At 43.6% G+C, this 22094-nt stretch overlaps 1 long non-coding RNA gene and 1 pseudogene across 1 annotated transcript in view; one reads left to right on the top strand and one right to left on the bottom strand.

Moving 5' to 3' along the window:
* Positions 1 to 11549: 11549 nt before the first annotated feature.
* LOC132344331 (large ribosomal subunit protein P1-like) lies at positions 11550 to 11917 on the top strand (annotated as a pseudogene).
* A 1584-nt stretch (positions 11918 to 13501) lies between these two features.
* Positions 13502 to 22094, bottom strand: part of LOC132344332 (uncharacterized) — a 31351-nt gene continuing 22758 nt past the window's right edge. The window contains exon 3 of the long non-coding RNA XR_009493591.1: positions 13502 to 14968. This is a non-coding gene — a long non-coding RNA (uncharacterized lncRNA). The remainder of the gene's footprint in view (positions 14969 to 22094) is intronic.

A 22094-nucleotide genomic window follows, 5' to 3' on the forward strand; every position in this document is an offset into this window, starting at 1 on the left:
TAGCTACGCCGCGCTTTGCGGGAGAAACGTAGCTTGGGAAACGTCAGCGTGATGGAAGGAGCCTAACGTGATGGATGGAAGGCCCTGCCAATGTCAGGCAACGATCGCCGAGTAGGGCAGTCCCTCCCCCGGCCCGTGACGAAGGGTCATGAGATGGAGGGTAGGGCTGGGGATCGGGGGCTGAGGGGGAAGGACGGAACCTATCAAGGGTTGCAGAGAGCCCCAGAGAGACCACATGGTGGGGCTGCCTCCCGGGTGTGGACCCTTTCGCCAGTCTCGAGTGCCGGTCTCCTACCAGGGTGTGTGTCGCGGTCGCGTGGTCCCGCCCCACTAGGGGTGCAGCTGTGAAAGCTGCAAGGCTGGTTTGGGCTTCGCTCTAACAATTACATAGATGCTGAGCACCTGCTTGGAGGAAGCCAGGCGCCTCGGGAAATCCCAGCACTCCAAGTAGGGGTGCCAGATAAACTACAGGACGCCCAGTTACGTTTGAATTTCAGATAAACAACGAATAATTTTTAGGATAAACGTCGTGAATATTTCATGGGACATACTTAAACTAAAAAAAAAGTTATTTGTTGTTTATCTGAAATTCAAATATAACTGGGCGTCCTACGTTCTGATTTGCTAAATCTGGCAACCCTAAGACTTATTGATCTACCCAAGAGTTAGTTAATTATTTCCTTCATCCATCCTTTAGTGTGTGAAGGCTGCTGCTGCTGCTGCTAAGTCGCTTCAGTCGTGTCCGACTCTGTGCGACCCCATAGACGGCGGCCCACCAGGCTCCCCCGTCCCTGGGATTCTCCAGGCAAGAACACTGGAGTGGGTTGCCATTTCCTTTCCCAATGCATGAAAGGGAAAAGTGAAAGTGAAGTCGCTCAGTCGTGTCCGACCCTTCGAGACTTCATGGTCTGCAGCCTACCAGGCTCCTCCGTCCATGGGAGTTTCCAGGCAAGAGTACTGGAGTGGGGTGCCATTGCCTTCTCCATGTGAAGGCTAGACATAACTAATTTGGCCAGTATCCTCCCTTCTCACATCTCATGGGTTGTTTTTTTTTAACCTCCATATGAAGCAAGAAGTGACAATGTATCAACTGTGTTCAGAAAACAGCTGATGGCCTTGAAACACGGATGTGGTTTCAATATGCATGCATAGGAGTTATTTCAGATAGCAAAAACTAAACTGTGACAGGAAGAAAGCCCATCAGGTTACCATTAACTGTTTAGTTTAAGTTCAAAACATCAACTCTAAAATCACTGATTTGAAAAAATAAATATCAATAAGAATTTAATCATTTTTTAAAAATTCATTTTTAAGCATGATGGAATCATTTATCTTCATATCAACTAAAATTTCATTCTTTGTGCATCTTACTACATATTGTAGAACAGGTTCTAGACAACAGTCCTAAAAAAATTTGTCTAAACTTTATTTAGGGGCATAATCAGCTAAAAATAGAGCACAACTCTTGCAATTTCATCCAGCCTGAAAAACTGGGAGAGGAGTGAATTTTTCTGTTCTTGAAAGAGTTCTAGGACATTCTTATTTCTTTTAATTTGAAGTAGACCAAAAATATTAAAAATAGACTGGAACATAATATAAATCCTGCCTATTCCTCCCCACCCAGGAAACCTCAAAATCTCACAATCTTTCATACTCTGTCTTGAGAAATAATGTCCTTTTTGTGAGCCAAGAGTGAATAGCTTATCCTTTAAATCTAAGACCCCTTTTCATCTGAGGTCTCAAAGGGACATTGCTGCTGCTTATAGCCTTGAAATTCAGCAGGATAAATGCTGTAGGAACGCTGCTCCTTGTATCATAGATTGAGAGATTGAAACCTGGGGGAGGGCATATGTACTCAAGGTCACATTCTGAGTCCTCAGCAGTTCTGCTTTGTGAACACAGCCCTTCTGATTCAATCTTTAGCGCTCAGTAAACAACCAGTGATGTGCAGTTAACTTTTTCCACTGAAGCATTTCAAGATGGATATGTGTGCCCAGGATAATATATGAAGTAATGACCCATGTGTTAGCCTAAAAGAAACCTCCTCCCCCATTCTCGGCACACCTCTCCTCCCAGGCCAAATAGCCCAGACTCCAGCCATCTACTGCCCTGAGGGGAGGACTCTTGGAAAAGAACCAGAAAACAAAAATGTCAAATTCCTGCTTCTTGAGTTCCAAAAGGAGAGGGCCAGATAGAAGACTTGAAGAAACACATAATATAGTTTGCTTCTCTAACTCTGCATCCCACCCCCTACCCAGCCCCCATTAATTCCAGCAGTGAGTTCTGAGTGATCCCAGAGAGATCATGGTGAGATGGTCTGGTCCCTGTAAATCAGCCATCAGGGAGCCCTGTGGAGCCCTGCTCAATGAAAATTAAGGATTTTTTTTTTTTTTTTCAAAAGACACAATATGCAGAATGGAAAAGTGAGTGTGAGCTGAACCCTGTGTAAATAACCTGAGATTTTACATCCCATTTGAAGGGGGAAAGGGGAAAAAAGCTTCTTTTCATACGGTTCGGCTCCAAGCTAGCAGGACCCAGTTGACAGAGCACCTTGGAAAAGGAAATCTGAATAAAGTATGGATTCTAGTCAATAATAACGTATTAATATCACTATTGGTTCATTAATAGCGACAAATGTGCCCTACTAATGTAAGCTGTTGATAATAAGGAAAACTGAGTGTGAGGTATATGTAATATCTTCTCAATTCTTCTCAATCTAAAATGTTCTGAAAAATAAAGCAAATTAAAAAAACCCATAAAGTGAAAATACAAGTCCCCAAATGGGAAAAGATCAATTATATCCAGAAAGTGGAAATTGCTCCTACAAATCAGTAAGATAGAGACAAACTGATAGAAAAATGGGCAACTGACTTGAATAGATACTTTACAGAAGAATAAATACAAAAGACCCGCCACTATACTAACATGCTCAGCTGCATTAATAGTTAGGGAAATGCAAATTTGAAACCATGAGATACCAACACGCCACTTGACTGGCAAAAAGTTTAGAAATCTGACCATGCTAAGTGTAGGCAAGGATGTGAATCAACTGAAACTCTCATAACGTGGGGGTGGAAGCATAAACTGGAACAACAGTTTTTGAAAACATTGCCTTGTCTATTAAAGCTGAAGAAATACCAAACTTATGACCCAGCAGCTCCATTCCTTAGAGGAAATACTACAGGAACATGCACTTACATATTAATAATAAATTATAGTATATTGATTAAATAAATTGTGGTATATATTTCATACAATGGGATACTATATCATAATGAAACTGAATAAATATAAATAACAGGTTACGTATTATATATCACATTTATACTATATAAAAATAAGAAATGAACAGTTTGACTTCATTTATATAAAGTTCAAAATCAGGAAAAAAGAAAGTATACTGTTTATGGATGCAGCATAGATGGTCAAAGTATAAAGAAAAGCAAGGAAATGACTGCCATAAAAATGTCATACAAGTTACCTATGGGGTGGTAGAGAGGGGGATATGTCTAGAAAGGACATGCAGGACTTTCCTGGCGATCCAGCGGTTAAGACTGCGCTTCCCATGCGGGGGGTGTGGGTTTGATCCCTCATTGGGAAGCTAAGATCCCATATGCTGTGCAGTGTGGCCAAGAAATTAAAAAAAAAATATTTTTAAAGGGACATGCAGAAGGATTTGGGGAGGTTGGTCATTTCCTAATGACCTAGGTGGATATTGTTACACTAGTGTTTGCTTCATTATTATCGATATTTTGAACACTGATGTATGTTTGTGTCATGTTTGACAATAAAAAAAGTTTTAAAAATCTAGCTTGCTTCGTGGAATCTTGAGGAGCTGTATCTCCCTTTGACTTGGTAGGAATTATTTGTATTCGATTTCAGCTTATGTTTGGAGATTCTTGTGTTTACAAAACACGTCTTCAGTGAGGGTGGAAGTTTCCAAAGAAAGGCCGGAGTTGTGGTTGGCATGTTTACGGCTGTCTTAACAAGAGATCTTAGAGATGGTATCTACTATGGGAATTCACTACAGGGCAAAATCCAGGCTTCAGCCTCCCAGTCTGAGAACCCCAGTTTTGTCAGTGTCCCAGAGGGAATCTGACTCCATGACATTGACCCCAAACAATAAAGTTACAGGTTCTTAATGGTGCAAATACCATTTTGATATATACAAGTACATGGTAGTCTGCACATTCATGACAACCTGGTCAGCGTATTCTCTCCAAAAATGCAAGTGACATAGGAATCCTAGTTACCCAAAATCAACTTGGTGAGTATGCAACCACAGCAAATATTTAACACATGAGGTTCTGCTGTACCCATCTCCACAGACAGAACACACCTGCTGGGAAACTGGATGTTTGTACTCAGATTGACAGGGTACTGTAATAAGCCCCCTTTGGGGGATGACTGTACAGCCACACCATTCGTGAGAACTTCCCACTCCCTTCCATGGTTTCCGCCGTATTTGTTTTCCTGATTAAACTCTGAGACAGAGTGCAATCTTATTTCCAAGTTTCATCTCATTGAGCCACTGGTTACTGACTTCCGTGGCTTTGCGTTAGTTCTCTCCACCTGCCTCCACCTCCACCACCATGAAAAACCTAATCAAAAGCACCATGTTGGGACTTCCCTGGTAGCGCAGTGGATAAGAATCTGCCTGCCAATGCAGGGGACACAGGTTCAATCCTTGGCCTGGGAAGATTTCACATGCCACGGAGAAACCGAGCCTGTGTGCCGCAACTACTGAGCCCATGCTCTAGAGCCTGGGAGCCGCAACTACTGAGACCGTGCCCCTATAGAGACTGTGCCCCACAACAAAGAGTAGCCCCCACTCTCCATAACTACAGAAAGTCTGCACAAAGCAACAAAGACCCAGTGGAGCCAAAAAAAAGCACCATGTCCTCTGAATCTATGATGACAGAAACCATAATGTTCCTTATCTGAGGGTGAGGGAGGTAAACTGAGAAGGGGCACAGGGGAACTTTCTGGGGCGATGGCAATGTTCTGTATGTTGATCTGGACAGTGGTTACATGGGAGATACGCATAGATGAGAATACACAAGCTGTTCACTTCAGACTCGTGCATTTTATGGTATGTAAGTTACACCTACAATATTTTAAGAGTTTTCTCAGATTGCACCTAGTGGATGAGCATATTTAAACTAAAATAAATCGAAGTTGCGTAATTTGTTCATTCACTCATTCATTCATACATCCAGCGTTGGATATTTGCAGTGTGCTCCATGAACTTGGAGCTGAACCCCGTGTAAATAACCTGAGACTTCACATCCCATTTGAAGGGGGAAAGGGGAAAAAGCTTCTTTTTATATGGCTCAGCTCCAACATAGCAGGATCTAGTTGACACAGCACTTTGGAAACACTCAACCCTGGATATATGAGAACTTCCTGGTGGTACAGTGGATAGGAATCCAACACAGGGGAGATGGGTTCGATCCCTGGTCCGGGAAGATTCCACATGCTACAGAGCAACTAAGCCCAACGAAGCTGCGGAGTGCCACAACTACGGAGTCTGCGTGCTGCAGCTGCTGGAGCCTGGGTGCCTAGAGCCTGTGCTCTGCAACAAGGGAAGCCACTGCAATGAGAAGCCTGCACACAGCAGGAAGAGCAGCCCTCTCTCACCTCAACTATAGAAGGCCCTCATGTAGCAATGAAGACCCAGTACAACCAATAAATAAATAATCTGTTAAAAATTGGATATATGAATGAATGAATGGGTGAACAAATGATGCCTTCTATGCACACACACAGTGTTGGAGAGAATCTTCTGCTAGTGAAGTGATCACAGCAAGTTCAATTTCCAGGTAACCACACAGGCAAGGCCAAACTTTGGCCACAGCTGTTTTCAAGACAGTTTCTGAAGCTGACAGGAGCTGGCTGGAATGCTGGCAAGGCGCCCGGTCCTCCATATCCCCCACTGATTCCCTTTCTATCTTTTCTGCCATCCTCATTCTGCTTTGGACCCATAGATTACTCCTCACTCTTTTTTTTTTTTTTTAAACTTTACAATATTGTATTAGTTTTGCCAAATATCAAAATGAATCCGCCACAGGTATACCCGCGTTCCCCATCCTGAGCCCTCCTCCCTCCTCCCTCCCCATACCTTCCCTCTGGGTCATCCCAGTGCACCAGCCCCATGCATCCAGTACCGTGCATCGAACCTGGACTGGCGACTCGTTTCATACATGATATTATACATATTTCAATGCCATTCTCCCAAATCTCCCCACCCTCTCCCTCTCCCACAGAGTCCATAAGACTGATCTATACATCGGTGTCTCTTTTGCTGTCTCGTACACAGGGTTATTGTTACCATCTTTCTAAATTCCATATATATGTGTTAGTATACTGTATTGGTGTTTTTCTTTCTGGCTTCACTCTGTATAATAGGTTCCAGTTTCATCCATCTCATTAGAACTGATTCAAATGTATTCTTTTTAATGGCTGAGTAATACTCCATTGTGTACCACAGCTTTCTTATCCATTCATCTGCTGATGGGTATCTAGGTTGCTTCCATGTCCTGGCTATTATAAACAGTGCTGCAATGAACATTGGGGTACACGTGTCTCTTTCCCTTCTGGTTTCCTCAGTGTGTATGCCCAGCAGTGGGATTGCTGGATCATAAGGCAGTTCTATTTCCAGTTTTTTAAGGAATCTCCACACTGTTCTCCATAGTGGCTGTACTAGTTTGCATTCCCACCAACAGTGTAAGAGAGTTCCCTTTTCTCCACACCCTCTCCAGCATTTATTGCTTGTAGACTTATGGATTGCAGCCATTCTGACTGGCGGGAAATGGTACCTCATAGTGGTTTTGATTTGCATTTCTCTGATAATGAGTGATGTTGAGCATCTTTTCATGTGTTTGTTAGCCATCTGTATGTCTTCTTTGGAGAAATGTCTATTTAGTTCTTTGGCCCATTTTTTGATTGGGTCATTTATTTTTCTGGAGTTGAGCTGTATACTCCTCACTCTTTATCTTCACCATACCCTGGTTCCCTTGCCTCTCAGGCCTTCTCTTGGAACTACCGGGCAAAACCCAGATCCCAGAATAATGTGACTGCCTGCCTTCTCTTCCTATAATAGGTTGCTGATTGCAGCTGTGGAACTTTCCCTACCCTGGGGACTGGCACTCAGCTGGGCCCCCAAACCTGCCTGATCATCCTTTCTCCAGACCTAGTCACTGCCTCGTCTCTCCCTCCCCGGCCCCCACAACTATTGAAAGCTTCCAGCAAAGTCTTCAAGCCCCCGCCCTTTGGGAGACCACACTCCTAGTTTTAGGGCTTCCCTGGTGGCTCAGATGGTGAAGAATCTGCCTGCCATATGGGAAGACCTGGGTTTGATCCCAGGGTAGGGAAGATCCCCTCAGTGGGGAAGATCCTCTGGAGAAGGGAATGGCAACCCATTCCAGTATTCTTGCATGGAGAATTCCATGGACAGAGAAGACTGGTGGACTGCAGTCCATGGGGTCACAAAGAGTTGGATGCGACTGGGCAACTAACACTTTCACTCCTACCTAGCTCCAGCCTGCTGTTGGGCATCCATCCTGCTGCCCATAAGGGGAAAGAGTCTAGACTCAGGAGTGTACATTGGTCATTACTGATCAATTACCAGCATCAGGAAAAGCAACTGTGCTCCATCTTCTTGCATCACCTCTGGCAGCTACTTCCCCTTCCTTATGAATGTGGTGAGTTATGAATGAAAAATCTCCAGTCTCCAGATAGCTTCCCTCAACCTCAGAGGGTGACACCAGGAACCCTGCACACAGCAGCCTGCGGGGGTGCCTTGCACTGACCTGCTCTGGGTCGTTAGTGATAGCCCAGAGGGGAGATGGGAGCCTGGCTTTGCACTGTCATTGCCCTCAGGTATGCACCACCCCACTCCTACCTACATCTTGGGTGTCCTGAGTTGCAGTGTGTGCTGGGTGGGGTTCCCAGGGCTGAGGAGAGGAGGGCAGACGGGACTCACCCTCATGTTTCTAACTTACCTGGGGTTCAGACTCCTGGTCTGGCCTTTGCTCCCTCTTTTGTTCACTGTTGGACTGTCTCTTGGGGCCCCATTCTGCCTTCCAGTTACAGAAGATTTGTTTGCTTGTTTGAGGACATTTTAAATTTGAGAACAGGACTTCCCTGCTGGTCCAGTGGTTAAGAATACACCTGCCAATGGAGGGGACACGAGTTCAATCCCTGGTCCAGCAAGATTCCACGTGCTGCGGGGCAGCTAAGCCTGTGAGCTACAACTACTAAAGCCTGTGCTCTGTAGACACCATGCTTCCCAACAAGAGAAGCCCGAAATGAGGAGCCTGTGCACCGCAACTACAGAAGTAGCCCCCACTTGCCGCAACTAGAGACTAAAGCCTGAGCGCAGCCACAAAGACCCAGCACAGCCAAAGTTAATTTATTTAAAAATTTGACAATAGTTTGAGGTGTCCTGAGAAGTAGCAAAGACAGTGTATACAGAGATTTCCCACATACCTTATACCCAGTTTCCCCTGTTGTTAACCTCTTATGTTACTTTGGTGTATATTTGTCACAACTAATGAACCAACATTAACACATTATGATGAACCAAAGTCCAATCCAACTGCAGTTTTGAATCATTTCCTTCCAACTTCTCCTCCTGAATTTGCCTGAGGACCTGCTCCTGCGCAGCCACAGTGCTCTCTCCCTCAACCAGCCACTGAGCCTGGAACCGGAAGCCCCAGTGACCTGTAGTTCTGACCTGCACTTGTATCTGGAGCTATCACAGTGTCTCTCCTGCAACAATTGCATCCTTCCCTCTGGACTCATGTTAAATTTATTTGTACCAAGTTTTATCAAACTGGAATGCTTCCATACATATTGGGCTTGATAAGAAACAATTTAGCTGCAAGTGATTGTAACAAAAACAGAGGGACTCTATTGGCAGGAAAGATACAAGCATCTGAATGCAGAGTTCCAAAGAATAGCAAGAAGAGATAAGAAAGCCTTCCTCAGCGATCAATGCAAAGAAATAGAGGAAAACAGCAGAATGGGAAAGACTAGGGATCTCTTCAAGAAAATCAGAGATACCAAGGGAACATTGCATGCAAAGATGGACTCGATAAAGGACAGAAATGGTATGGACCTAACAGAAGCAGAAGATATTAAGAAGTGGCAAGAATACACAGAAGAACTGTACAAAAAAGAGCTTCATGACCCAGATGATGATGGTGTGATCACTCACCTAGAGCCAGACATCCTGGAATGTGAAGTCAAGTGGGCCTTAGAAAGCATCACTACGAACAAAGCTAGTGGAGCTGATGGAATTCCAGTTGAGCTATTTCAAATCCTGAAGGATGATGCTGTGAAAGTGCTGTATTCAATATGCCAGCAAATTTGGAAAACTCAGCAGTGGCCACAGGACTGGAAAAGGTCAGTTTTCATTCCAATCCCAAAGAAAGGCAATGCCTAAGAATGCTCAAACTACCACACAATTGCACTCATTTCACATGCTAGTAATGCTCAAATTCTCCAAGCCAGGCTTCAGCAGTACGTGAACCGTGAACTTCCTGGTGTTCAAGCTGGTTTTAGGAAAGAGATCAAATTGCCAACATCCACTAGATCATGGAAAAAGCAAGAGAGTTCCAGCAAAACTTCTATTTCTGCTTTATTGACTATGCCAAAGCCTTTGACTGTGTGGATCACAATACACTGTGGAAAATTCTGAAAGAGATGGGAATACCAGACCACCTGACCTGCCTCTTGAGAAATCTGTGTGCAGGTCAGGAAGCCACAGGTAGAACTGGACATGGAACAGACTGGTTCCAAATAGGAAAAGGAGTACATCAAGGCTGTATATTGTCACCCTGCTTATTTAACTTCTATGCAGAGTACATCATGAGAAACGCTGGGCTGGAAGAAACACAAGCTGGAATCAAGATTGCCAGGAGAAATATCAATAACCTCAGATATGCAGATGACACCACCCTCATGGCAGAAAGTGAAGAGGAACTAAAAAGCCTCTTGATGAAAGTGAAAGAGGAGAGTGAAAAAGTTGGCTTAAAGCTCAACATTCAGAAAACTAAGATCACGGCATCCGGTCCCATCACTTCATGGGAAATAGATGGGGAAACAGTGGAAACAGTATCAGACTTTATTTTTTGGGGCTCCAAAATCACTGCAGATGGTGACTACAGCCATGAAATTAAAAGACGCTTACTCCTTGGAAGGAAAGTTATGACCAACCTAGATAGCATATTCAAAAGCAGAGACATTACTTTGCCAAAAAAGGTCCAGCTAGTCAAGGCTATGGTTTTTCCAGTGGTCATGTATGGATGTGAGAGTTGGACTGTGAAGAAGGCTGAGCGCCGAAGAATTGATGCTTTTGAACTGTGGTGTTGGAGAAGACTCTTGAAAGTCCCTTGGACTGCAAGGAGATCCAACCAGTCCATTCTGAAGGAGATCAGCCCTGGGATTTCTTTGGAAGGAATGATGCTAAAGCTGAAACTCCAGTACTTTGGCCACCTCATGTGAAGAGTTGACTCATTGGAAAAGACTCTGATGCTGGGAGGGATTGGGGACAGGAGAAGGGGACGACAGAGTATGAGATGGCTGGATGGCACCACTGACTCGAGGGATGTGAGTCTGAGTGAACTCCAGGAATTGGTGATGGACAGGGAGGCCTGGCGTGCTGCGATTCATGGGGTCGCAAAGAGTTGGACATAACCGAGCGACTGAACTGAACTAAACTGAAGGGTGAGTGACTGAGTTTAATATGTAATCCCTGGTGGCTTCCCTGATAACTCAGTTGATAAAGAATCCGCCTGCTATGCAGGAGACCCCAGTTCAATTCCTAGGTCGGGAAGATCCCCTGGAGAAGGGATAGGCTACCCACTCCAGTATTATTGGCCTTCCCTTGTGGCTCAGTTGGTAAAGAATCTGCCTGCAATGCAGGAGACCCCGGTTTGATTCCTGGGTTGGGAAGATCCCCTGGAGAAGGAAAAGGCTACCCACTCCAGTATTCTGGCCTAGAGAATTCCATGGACTATACAGTCTGTGGAGTCACAAAGAGTTGGACAAGACTAAGCGACTTTCACTTTCACTGGTGGATTAGTGGTAAAGAATCCACCTGCCAATACAGGGCGGGTTTAATCCCTTGGTTGGGAGGAGGGCAGGGCAACCCACTCCAGTATTCTTGCCTGGAGAATCCCCATTTACAGAGGAGCCTGGCAGGATGCAGTCCATTGGGTCGCAAAAGAGTTGGACATGAGTGAGTGACTAAACAAACCCCAAAAATAGGGTCTATAACAACAGTGTTGGATAGAGAGTGAGCTCCTGTTATCCGACTGCCTGTGTGACATTAGATGAGTGACTTTTCTGTTTAGGGTCCAGTTTCCCCATCTGTAAATATGGATAATCATGATGTTCACCTCATGGATCATGTGAGGATTAAAGTTAATATGCATAGCCCTTTCCTCAGCGGCCGCTAAAGTACGCAGTCCTGAGGAAGCTAAGGCCTGGTTGGGGTGAGACTTTCACTTCATCTGGGCGACTAGCACCACGCCCAACAGCCCCCACCTAGCACTTGCCCCACACCATGGCCTCCTTCTCAGAGCTTGCTTGCATCTACTCGGCCCCCATTCTGCACGACGATGAGGTGACGGTCACAGAGTGTAAGAATAATGCCCTCATTAAAGCAGCTGGTGTAAACGTTGAACCTTTCTGACCAGGCTTGTTTGCAGAGGTTTTGGCCAATGTCAATGATGGGAGCCTCGTCTGCAACATGGGGGCTGGCGGACTTGTCCCAGCAGCTGGTGCTGAACCTGCAGGAGGTCCTGTCCCCTCCACCACTGCTGCTCCAGCTAAAGAGAAGAAAGTAGAAGCAAAAAAAGAAGAATCTGAAGAGTCTGATGATGACATGGGCTTTGGTCTTTTTGACTAAACCGCTTTAGTAACAGGTTTAAAATAAAAAGCTGAGCTCTTTAAAAATAAATAAAAAATAAAGTTATCACGCACAGAGCACCTAGAACACTGCTTGGCATGTGAGTGGACAGTCACCCTTAGTCATAATAATAAAGGTGATGGTAATGATGGTTATAAGCGTGTCTCAAGAAAGAACGAAGGAAGAGCATCAGGAACAAGACAAAAATAGGAAAGGAAGGTCCTCGTTTGAGGCTATGGGGTCTCTCTCTTTCCTGCTTTTACATGATTGTTTGATTCCTTTTTCTGTCTTCCACAGGTTGGGACACAACGTACAGACTGAAGCTGAAGTTCCTGGTGTTCTCAAGCCAGGAGGCTCAATGGGGGTATTCGTGTTATAAATTTCCGGAAGAGAGAAACAGAAGCCTCGCCAGGGTCAGAAAGCCTCCAGGGGTCCTGTCACTGGTGCTATGTGTGGGTGCGTGTGGAACCGATGGGTTCCTAAGGCTTTCCCTCCCAGACTGAGGAAGTGGCAGGCTCTCTCAAAAGGGCTGTAGCTATTATTGAGTCTACGCTACAATTGCCATCAAACTTAGTGGTTTCAAATCATTACCTTTGATTATCTCTTAGGCTTTCCTTGCATCAGAAATTTGGAAGCAGCTCGGCTGAGTAGTGTCCTGACTTAGGGAATCTCTCACACCATTGCTGTCAGATGGTGGCTGGAGGTGGTGTCATCTTGAAGGCTTCTGACACTTGGACTAGGAAGACTGAAACAGCTGGGAGTCGGCACAGCTGGGCATACTGGGTAACTTCCTTGCTCTCTATTTCTGTATGCTCTTTCCACATGGAAAGATGTCTACATGAGCATTCCAGCATGGTGGCTTCAGGGTCACCAGATGTCTTACATGATGGCTCAGGACCCCAAAGGCTCAAGTGTGTGTCCCAAGAGGGAGAGAAAGCCAGGTGGCAGCCATCTTGAAGTGATACCTCATTGTGGTTTTGAGCATCAATCACTTCCTTGCTCACTTGCTCATCATATCACTTGTCTGGTCAACACAGAAAGTTCTGCCCAGATGGCCAAAAAGCACATGAAAAGATGCTCAACATTGCTAACTATTACAGAAGTACAAATCAAAACCACAATGAGGTGTTACTTCACACGGGTCAGAATGGCCATCTTCGAAGAAAAGGGAACCCTCCTATGCTGTTGGTGGGAATGTAAATTGGTGTAGCTACTATGGAGAACAGTATGGGGGTTCCTTTAAAAACTAAAAATAGAACTACCATATGATCCTGCAATCCCACTCCTGGACATATATCCAGAGATAACCATAATTCAAAAAGATACACGTACCCCAATGTTCATACCAGCACTATTCACAATAGCTAAGACACGGAAGCAACTCAATGTCTATGGACAGATGAATGGATAAAGAAGATGCGGTACATATATGCAATGCAATATTGTGCTCAGTCATGTCTGACTCTTTGTGACCCTATGGACTGTAGCCCACCGGGTTCATCATCCATGGGATTTTTCAGGCAAGAATGCTGGAGGGGGTTGCCATTTCCACCTCCAGGGGATCTTCCCAACCCTGGGATCAAAACTGCATCTCCTGTGTCTACTTCACTGACAGGTGGATTCTTTAACACTGAGCCACTTGGGAAGCCCACAGTGGAATAATACTCAGCCATAAAAAAGAATGAACCAATGCCATTTGCAGCAACTGGGATGGACCTAGAGCTTATCATACTAAGCGAAGTCAGAGAAAGACAAATATCATATGATATCCTTTTTATGTGGCATCTAAAAAAATTACACAAAAGAATGTATTTACAAAATAGTAACAGATTTAGACTTTGAAAATAAATTTGTGATTACCAAAGGTGAAAGGCAATAAAGCAGAAATAGATGTTTTTCTGGAACTCTCTTGCTTTTTCGCTGGATCATCGAAAAAGTAAGAGAGTTCCAGAAAAGCATCTATTTCTGCTTTATTGACTATGCCAAAGCCTTTGAGTGTGTGGATCACAATAAACTGTGGAAAATTCTGAAAGAGATGGGAATACCAGACCACCTTACCTGCCTCTTGAGAAACCTATATGCAGGTCAGGAAGCCACAGGTAGAACTGGACATGGAACAACAGTCTGGTTCCAAATAGGAAAAAGAGTACGTCAAAGCTGTATATTGTCACCCTGCTTATTTAACGTACATGCAGAGTACATCATGAGAAACGCTGGGCTAGAAGAAGCACAAGCTGGAATCAAGATTGCCGGGAGAAATATCAATAACCTCAGATATGTAGATGATACCATGCTTATGGCAGAAAGCAAAAAGGAACTAAAAAGCCTCTTGATGAAAGTGAAAGTGGAGAGTGAAAAAGTTGGCTTAAAGCTCAACATTCAGAAAACTAAGATCGTGGCATCTGGTCCCATCACTTCATGAGAAATAGATGGGGAAACAGTGGAAACAGTGTCAGACTTTATTTTTCTGGGCTCCAAAATCACTGCAGATGGTGACTGCAGCCATGAAATTAAAAGACGCTTACTCCTTGGAAGGAAAGTTATGACCAGCCTAGATAGCATATTCAAAAGCAGAGACATTACTTTGCCAACAAAAGTTCATCTAGTCAAGGCTATGGTTTTTCCAGTGGTCATGTATGGATGTGAGAGTTGGACTGTGAAGAAAGCTGAGTGCTGAAGAATTGATGCTTTTGAATGTGGTGTTGGAGAAGACTCTTGAGAGTCCCTTGGACTGCAAGGAGATCCAACCAGTCCATTGTGAAGGAGATCAGCCCTGGGATTTCTTTGGAAGGAATGATGCTAAAGCTGAAACTCCAGTACTTTGGCCACCTCATGTGAAGAGTTGACTCATTGGAAAAGACTCTGATGCTGGGAGGGATTGGGGGCAGGAGGAGAAGGGGATGACAGAGGATGAGATGGCTGGATGGCATCACTGACTGGATGGACGTGAGTCTGAGTGAACTCCGTGAGTTGGTGATGGACAGGCAGGCCTGGCGTGCTGCGATTCATGGGGTCGCGAAGAGTCGGACACGACTGAGCGACTGAACTGAACTGAAAGGTGAAAGGTGGGGAACAATAAATTAGGAATTTGGAATTAACATATACACACTCCTATACATAAAATATAAAATGGGGCTTCCTCGGTGGCTCAAACAGTACAGAATCTGCCTGAAATGCGGGAAGACCCGGGTTCAGTCCCTGGGTTGGGAAGATCCCCTGGAGAGGGGAATGGCTACCCACTCCAGTATTCTTGCCTGGACAATTCCGTGGACGGAGGAACATGGTGGGCTACAGTCCATGAGACTGCAAAGAGTTGGACACAACTGAGTGAGAGAAAGAGTATTATGAGTATATATAAAATAGATAATCAACAGGGACCTACTGTGCAAAAAAGGGAACTGTTCAATATTCTGTAATAACCTATATGGGAATAGAATCTAGAAAAGAATGGATATATGTATATGTATAACTGAATCACTTTGCTGTGCATTTGAAACTAATATAATACTGTAAATCAGCTATACTCTAATATAAAATAAAAATTAAATTAAAAAGAAAGGTCTGCATAGATTAAAGGGGAGCGAACACAGACCCCACCCCCACCGCCACCTGTCAATGGAAGCCTGTCAAAGTCACATCAGAAGAGCTTGCACACTGGGATATTTATTGGCATAACCACCTTTGGAAAATATTGATACAATCTCCAATTGGGGGAGTTGCACACAGATGAGGAGACAATGGTTGTCATATCTAATGTATACTATCTACTAGATTTTACCCAAGGATATATGATAAACATTTCTCCACATAATTATTCTTCCACAATGTCCTTTTATAAAAAGCATTAATTTAAAAAATTCATGTTATCAAAGTAATACATACTCATAAAAAATTCAAAGTGCAGAAATGCGTAAAGAAACAATGGGAGGTTTCTTCCTTCTCTCCCCGCTAATTATTCTCTAAGGGTAACAATGAGTTCTACATACCTGTCTAGATTTTCCTTTACACCTATTTAGTCATACACAAGATTTTTTTTTTAATAAAAATAAAAATCATGTTATATATTCTTGCTTATTTCACTTTAAAATGCTGTGGCAGGAAGTGATGTGTCCTACTCTTTTTAACTGGTGCATAGTATTCTGTTGTCTGCGTTAGGATGTCTCTAATTTGCTTTAAAGACGGGCAGTGTGTTATGAAGCACCTGCTGTTTAGTTTAAGCTAGGCTTTTAGGGCTAGTGAGCTGCTTTTCACAGGAACACCCACTCCAGGAGCAGCCAACCGACTTTTAATCAGAAAATTCACCCTCCAAGTGCTTCCTCTACTCTTATCTCCCATCAACACTGCTGCATGTCCGACTCTGTGCGACCCCACAGACGGCAGCCCACCAGGTTCCGCTGTCCTTGGGATTCTCCAGGCAAGAACACTCGAGTTGGTTGCCATTTCCTTCTCCAATGCATGAAAGTGAAAAGTGAAAGTGAAGTTGTGTCTGACTCTTAGCGACCCCATGGACTGCAGCCTAACAGGCTCCTCCGTCCATGGGAGTTTCCAGGCAAGAGTACTGGAGTGGGGTGCCATTGCCTTCTCTGCCCATCAACACTAGATTTTGCTAATTAGCAGAATGACATAGCAAGTGAATCTGCACAACGGGTATTCCCAATGGGCTCTTACTGTTGCATTGAGAAGTATTCAAGGTACATAGATTGGCTGAATAATTTTAGAGACGCTCTCCAAACTTGCACAGACAGGGCAGCTGGATCTAGGCAGGTGTGTAGCCTGTGCTCAGGGACACCTCTGGGTGGATCCCTAAGGGCCCTTTGTTCTACCATGAATTTGGATATTCTGATTGCCTGATGCTGCCTTCAAGGCTAACGGAATCTTGCTTCTAGAGTACTGTGGCCTCCACCTTAAACGCTTTTTGCATGTTAGGACCAAGCTGGGACCCCTTTAGATACACAGGAGGTTGTACCACTGTTGCTTAGGCCTGCTTATTACTTTCAACCTGGCTGATTTGGGCCTGAGGCTCACTCTTGTTACAACCTGGTGGCTAGATGGGGAAGCTACAAGAGAGCCTTGAAGACTGCCTGACCAAATTGGCCTTGGTCAGCTCACAACATTATGGATGGATCATAATTTATTTTTCCAAACCCATTTTAACAGGCATTTAGAATGCTTCCAATGTTTTTCCTTTACGTTAAACACTGCGGTACCATCCATTTCACAAAATGTTTGTATAAAATGTTTTTTTGCATAAAATTTTTAGCTTAATAATTACATGCTATTTCACTGAAGCAATGCACCCTAATTTATTCATCTCATCCCCTGTTTTTGTATCTTAGGCTTTGGTGGAATCTGTATCTGAACCCAGGTCTGATTGATGCAAGCCCAAGTCTTTTCTAATACTTCTAGACAGAATTGTCTGGAAGATGGAACCTGGGAGTAAAGTGCCAAGGAGCTAATAGTGGATGTTGCTCTTTTCCCAGTTCCTATTTGGGGATTCCACCCTAGACCTTAGTTGACTTTTCACCTCCTCGGGTCTGCTTCAAGTGATTCCCCACCCTGGTTACACGTATGAGTCTCTGAACAAACATAAGAAATCCTGGTGTTACAGAATCTAATTTTCAAACCCAGGAAGGTGCAAAGCTCAGATCGTCAGTATATGGAGTTAAATATAATCTCATGCACTGAGCAATACATTTAACATCCTAATTAATAATTCAGAGCATCAAGTGCAGTGTGGAAAGATATTATGTCTGTGCTGCCTGTTTGTGGGAAAATCCGCTACCTAACTGCATTCCTCTCACCTTTCACCACCCACCAAAAAAGCAAACCAGAGACGTTTGCCCAAAAGTGGCAACATATATTAATGACAAAGGGCAGGAAAAAATTATTAACATTTACTGGTGGTAACGCTACAGAATAGGGAAGGACTTCTTTAAATTGTATCTTCTGAGACAATGGAGATTCGATGTGGATTTTTGCCTTCATTATAGTGTTTTATAGTCTGTGTTCCTAAGAACTGGGTCAGATTTTGCATTATGTCTGTGATTTATCTTGGAATGTCCAATATTTACAGTCCTATAATGCCACGTTAATACTGGAGTTTTTAAGTTAGAGGAGGCTTTTTTAATTGAAATGATAACAACTCTCCCCCCATACCATACATTCTATACACACTTCAATGTGACTCATTTTTTTTCAAAATGAATTCATCTGTAATTTCCCCTGCTGCAGTTTCATCCTCCCACTTCACACACAACTTTTAACCTGGCCCAAAGCAGCAAAAGAGGCATTCTATATTTTCTGATTCTCCAGAGCTGAATTTCCAGACGTACAAGCTGGATTAGAAAAGGCAGAGGAACCAGAGACCAAGTTGCCAACATCCAATGGATCATAGAAAAAGCAAGGGAATTCCAGAAAAACATCTACTTCTGCTTCACTGACTTCATAATTTACATTCGTTATCTTATAAATAAATTCACTCTTATAAATAAATTCATTACCTTATAAATTCATTATCTTATAATTTACACTGCTTCATAATTTACATTCGTTATCTTATAAAGCCTTTAACTGTGTAGATCACAGCAAACTATGGGAAATACTTAGAGAGATGGGAATACCAGACCATCTTACCTGTCTCCTGAGAAACCAGTATGCAGGTCAAGAAGCAACAGTTAGAACTAGACATGGAACACGGACTGGTTCAAATTTGGGAAAGGAGTATGTCAAGGCTGTATTTTGTCACCCTGTTTATTTAACTTCTGTGCAGAGTACATCATGCAAAATGCATGGCTGGATGAAGCTCAAGCTGGAATCAAGATTGCCAGGAGAAATATCAACAACCTCAGATAGGCAGATGACACCACCCTAATGGCAGAAAGCAAAGAAGAACTAAAGAGCCTCTTGATGAAACTGAAAGAGGAGAGTCAAAAAGCTGGCTTAAAAGTCAACATTCAAAATACTGAGATCATGGCATCTGGTCCCATCACTTCATGGGAAATAGATGGGCAAAAAAATGGAAACAGTGACAGACTTTATTTTCTTGGGCTCCAAAATCACTGCAGACGGTGACTGCAGCCATGAAATTAAAAGCTGCTTGCTCCTTGAAGAAAAGCTATGACAAACCTACACAGCATATTAAAAAGCAGAGACATCACTAGGGTGACAAAGGTCCGTCTAGTCAAAGCTATGGTCAGTTGTTGGAGAAGACTCTTGAGAGTCTTGGACAGTAGGAAGAGCAAAGCAGTCCATCCTAAAGGAAATCAACCCTGAATATTCATTGGAAGGACTGATGCTGAAGCTGAAGCTCCAGTGTTTGGCCACCTGATGTGAAGAACTGACTCACTGGAAAAGACCTTGATGCTGGGAAAGACTGAAGGCAGGAGGAGAAGGGGGTGACAGAGGATGAGATGGTTAGATGGCATCACCGACTCAACAGACATGAGTTTGAACAAACTCCAGGAGATAGTAAAGGACAGGGAAGACTGGCAGGCTGCAGTCCATGGGGTCACAAAGAGTCAGATATGACTGAGCAACTGAACAATAAACAACCAACCAGAGTAGTTTATCATTTGTTATCTTATATAACAAGGTGCTTCCTTAATTGAAATTTTAATTTGTTTCTAGGTAAGCGAAGTTGCTTGTTAAAAGCTGTTTGGGTCTTGTTTTTAAGTTCATGCAGTACAGCTTTATTTGTTTGAAAAAACTGCAAATAGCCTGAAAGTCTACCAATTAGAAGACTTGCAGGTAACTAAGTGACAGTATCTTCATTCTTTGAAATACTCTGCAGTTGAAATAAGAACAGAAAGCCCTATGAATTGATTGTAAAGATATCCTGTTAGGCGGGGGGGGGGGGGGGGGGGGGGATTTCCTGTTAAGTGAAAAAAAAATCAAAGAGCAAAACATTGTGTATTGTATGCTACCATTTATGTAGAAAGGAAGGAAATATGCATATCTATACACATATCTTTGGCTCCATCCCTTCATTCTTTCTGGAGTTATATCTCCACTGATCTCCAGTAGCATACTGGGCACCTACCGATCTGTGGAGTTCCTCTTTCAGTATCCTATCATTTTGCCTTTTCATACTGTTCATGTGGTTCTCAAGGCAAGAATAGTGAAGTGGTTTGCCATTCCCTTCTCCAGTGGGACCACATTCTGTCAGACCTCTCCACCATGACCCGCCCGTCTTGGGTAAGATGGTAGGTGTTGCAAGAGGGCCTCTGAGGGCAGACACACTGAAACTAATCACAGAAAACTAGCCAATCTGATTACACGGACCACAGCCTTGTCTAACTCAGGCAGGATACATTATTGTTATATAGACCTACTCCCATAATTTACATTTTAAGATAACAGGATTAGCCAGAAGGTTTAATCCAGAGACTGTCCTCAGGCAGGATACATTATTGTTATATAATCCTAAGGGATGTAGAGGATGAAAAAGTTTGTCCTTTCTTCCTCCTTGAGAATTCTAGACCCCTTTCTCCTGATTCCAAAATTCTCCAAGCCAGGCTTCAGCAATACGTGAACAGTGAACTTCCAGATGTTCAAGCTGGTTTCAGAAAAGGCAGAGGAACCAGAGATCAAATTGCCAACATCCGCTGGATCATCGAAAAAGCAAGAGTTCCAGAAAAACATCTATTTCTGCTTTATTGACTATGCCAAAGCCTTTGACTGTGTGGATCACAATACACTGTGGAAAATTCTGAAAGAGATGGGAATACAGACCACCTGACCTGCCTCTTGAGAAACCTATATGCAGGTCAGGAAGCAACAGAAAGAATTAGACATAGAACAACAGATGGGTTCCAAATAGGAAAAGGAGTACATCAAGGCTGTATATTGTCACCCTGCTTATTTAACTTCTATGCAGAGTACATCATGAGAAACGCTGGGCTGGAAGAAGCACAAGCTGGAATCAAGATTGCCAGGAGAAATATCAATAACCTCAGATATGCAGATGATACCACCCTTATGGCAGAAAGTGAAGAGGAACTAAAAAGCCTCTTGATGAAAGTGAAAGAGGAGAGTGAAAAAGTTGGCTTAAAGCTCAACATTCAGAAATGAAGATCATGGCATCTGGTCCCATCACTTCATGGGAAATAGATGGGGAAACAGTGGAAACAGTGTCAGACTTTATTTTTGGGGGCTCCCAAATCACTGCAGATGGTGACTGCAGCCATGAAATTAAAAAATGCTTACTTCTTGGAAGGAAAGTTATGACCAACCTAGATAGCATATTGAAAAGCAGAGACATTACTTTGCCAACAAAGGTCCGTCTAGTCAAGGCTATGGTTTTTCCAGTAGTCATGTATGGATGTGAGAGTTGGACTGTGAAGAAAGCTGAGCACTGAAGAATTGATGCTTTTGAACTGTGGTGTTGGAGAAGACTCTTGAGAGTCCCTTGGACTGCAAGGAGATCCAACCAGTCCATTCTGAAGGAGATCAACCCTGGGATTTCTTTGGAAGGAATGATGCTTAAGCTGAAACTCCAGTACTTTGGCCACCTCATGTAAAGAGTTGACTCATTGGAAAAGACTCTGATGCTGGGAGGGATTGGGGGCAGGAGGAGAAGGGGACAACAGAGGATGAGATGGCTGGATGGCATCACTGACCCGATGGACGTGAGTCTGAGTGAACTCCGTGAGTTGGTGATGGACAGGCAGGCCTGGCGTGCTGCGATTCATGGGGTCGCAAAGAGTCAGACACAACTGAGCGACTGAAGTGAACTGATACATGCATCTATATGTATAGAGAGAGATATTGGTGGCTCAGCAGTAAAGAATCTGCCTGAAATGCAGGAGACGTGGGTTCAATCTCTGAGTCAGGAAGATCCCCTGGAGAAGGAAATGGCACCCCAGTAGAATACTAGTATTCTTGCCTGGAGAACTCTATGACAGAGGAGCCTGGTGGGCTATAGTCCATGGGGCCGCAAAAGAGTTGCACAGGACTTAGGGACTAAATAACAACAAATTGACTTGTATGGACATACAGACATTTCTGAAAGAAACACAAGAAACTGATAAAATTAGTTGCTCTAGGGGAGAGGATCTGGGTGGCTGAAAACCAGTGTAGAAGGCAGACTTTCTCTTATACACCCTTTGATATCTTTTGAATTTTGAAGCATGTAAATGTATGAGTTGTTCAAAAAAGAAATGATGAAAATTTAAAAACA

The sequence above is a fragment of the Bos taurus genome, chromosome X, assembly GCF_002263795.3.
Source record: "Bos taurus isolate L1 Dominette 01449 registration number 42190680 breed Hereford chromosome X, ARS-UCD2.0, whole genome shotgun sequence".
In the NCBI taxonomy this organism is placed as follows: Eukaryota; Metazoa; Chordata; class Mammalia; order Artiodactyla; family Bovidae; genus Bos; species Bos taurus.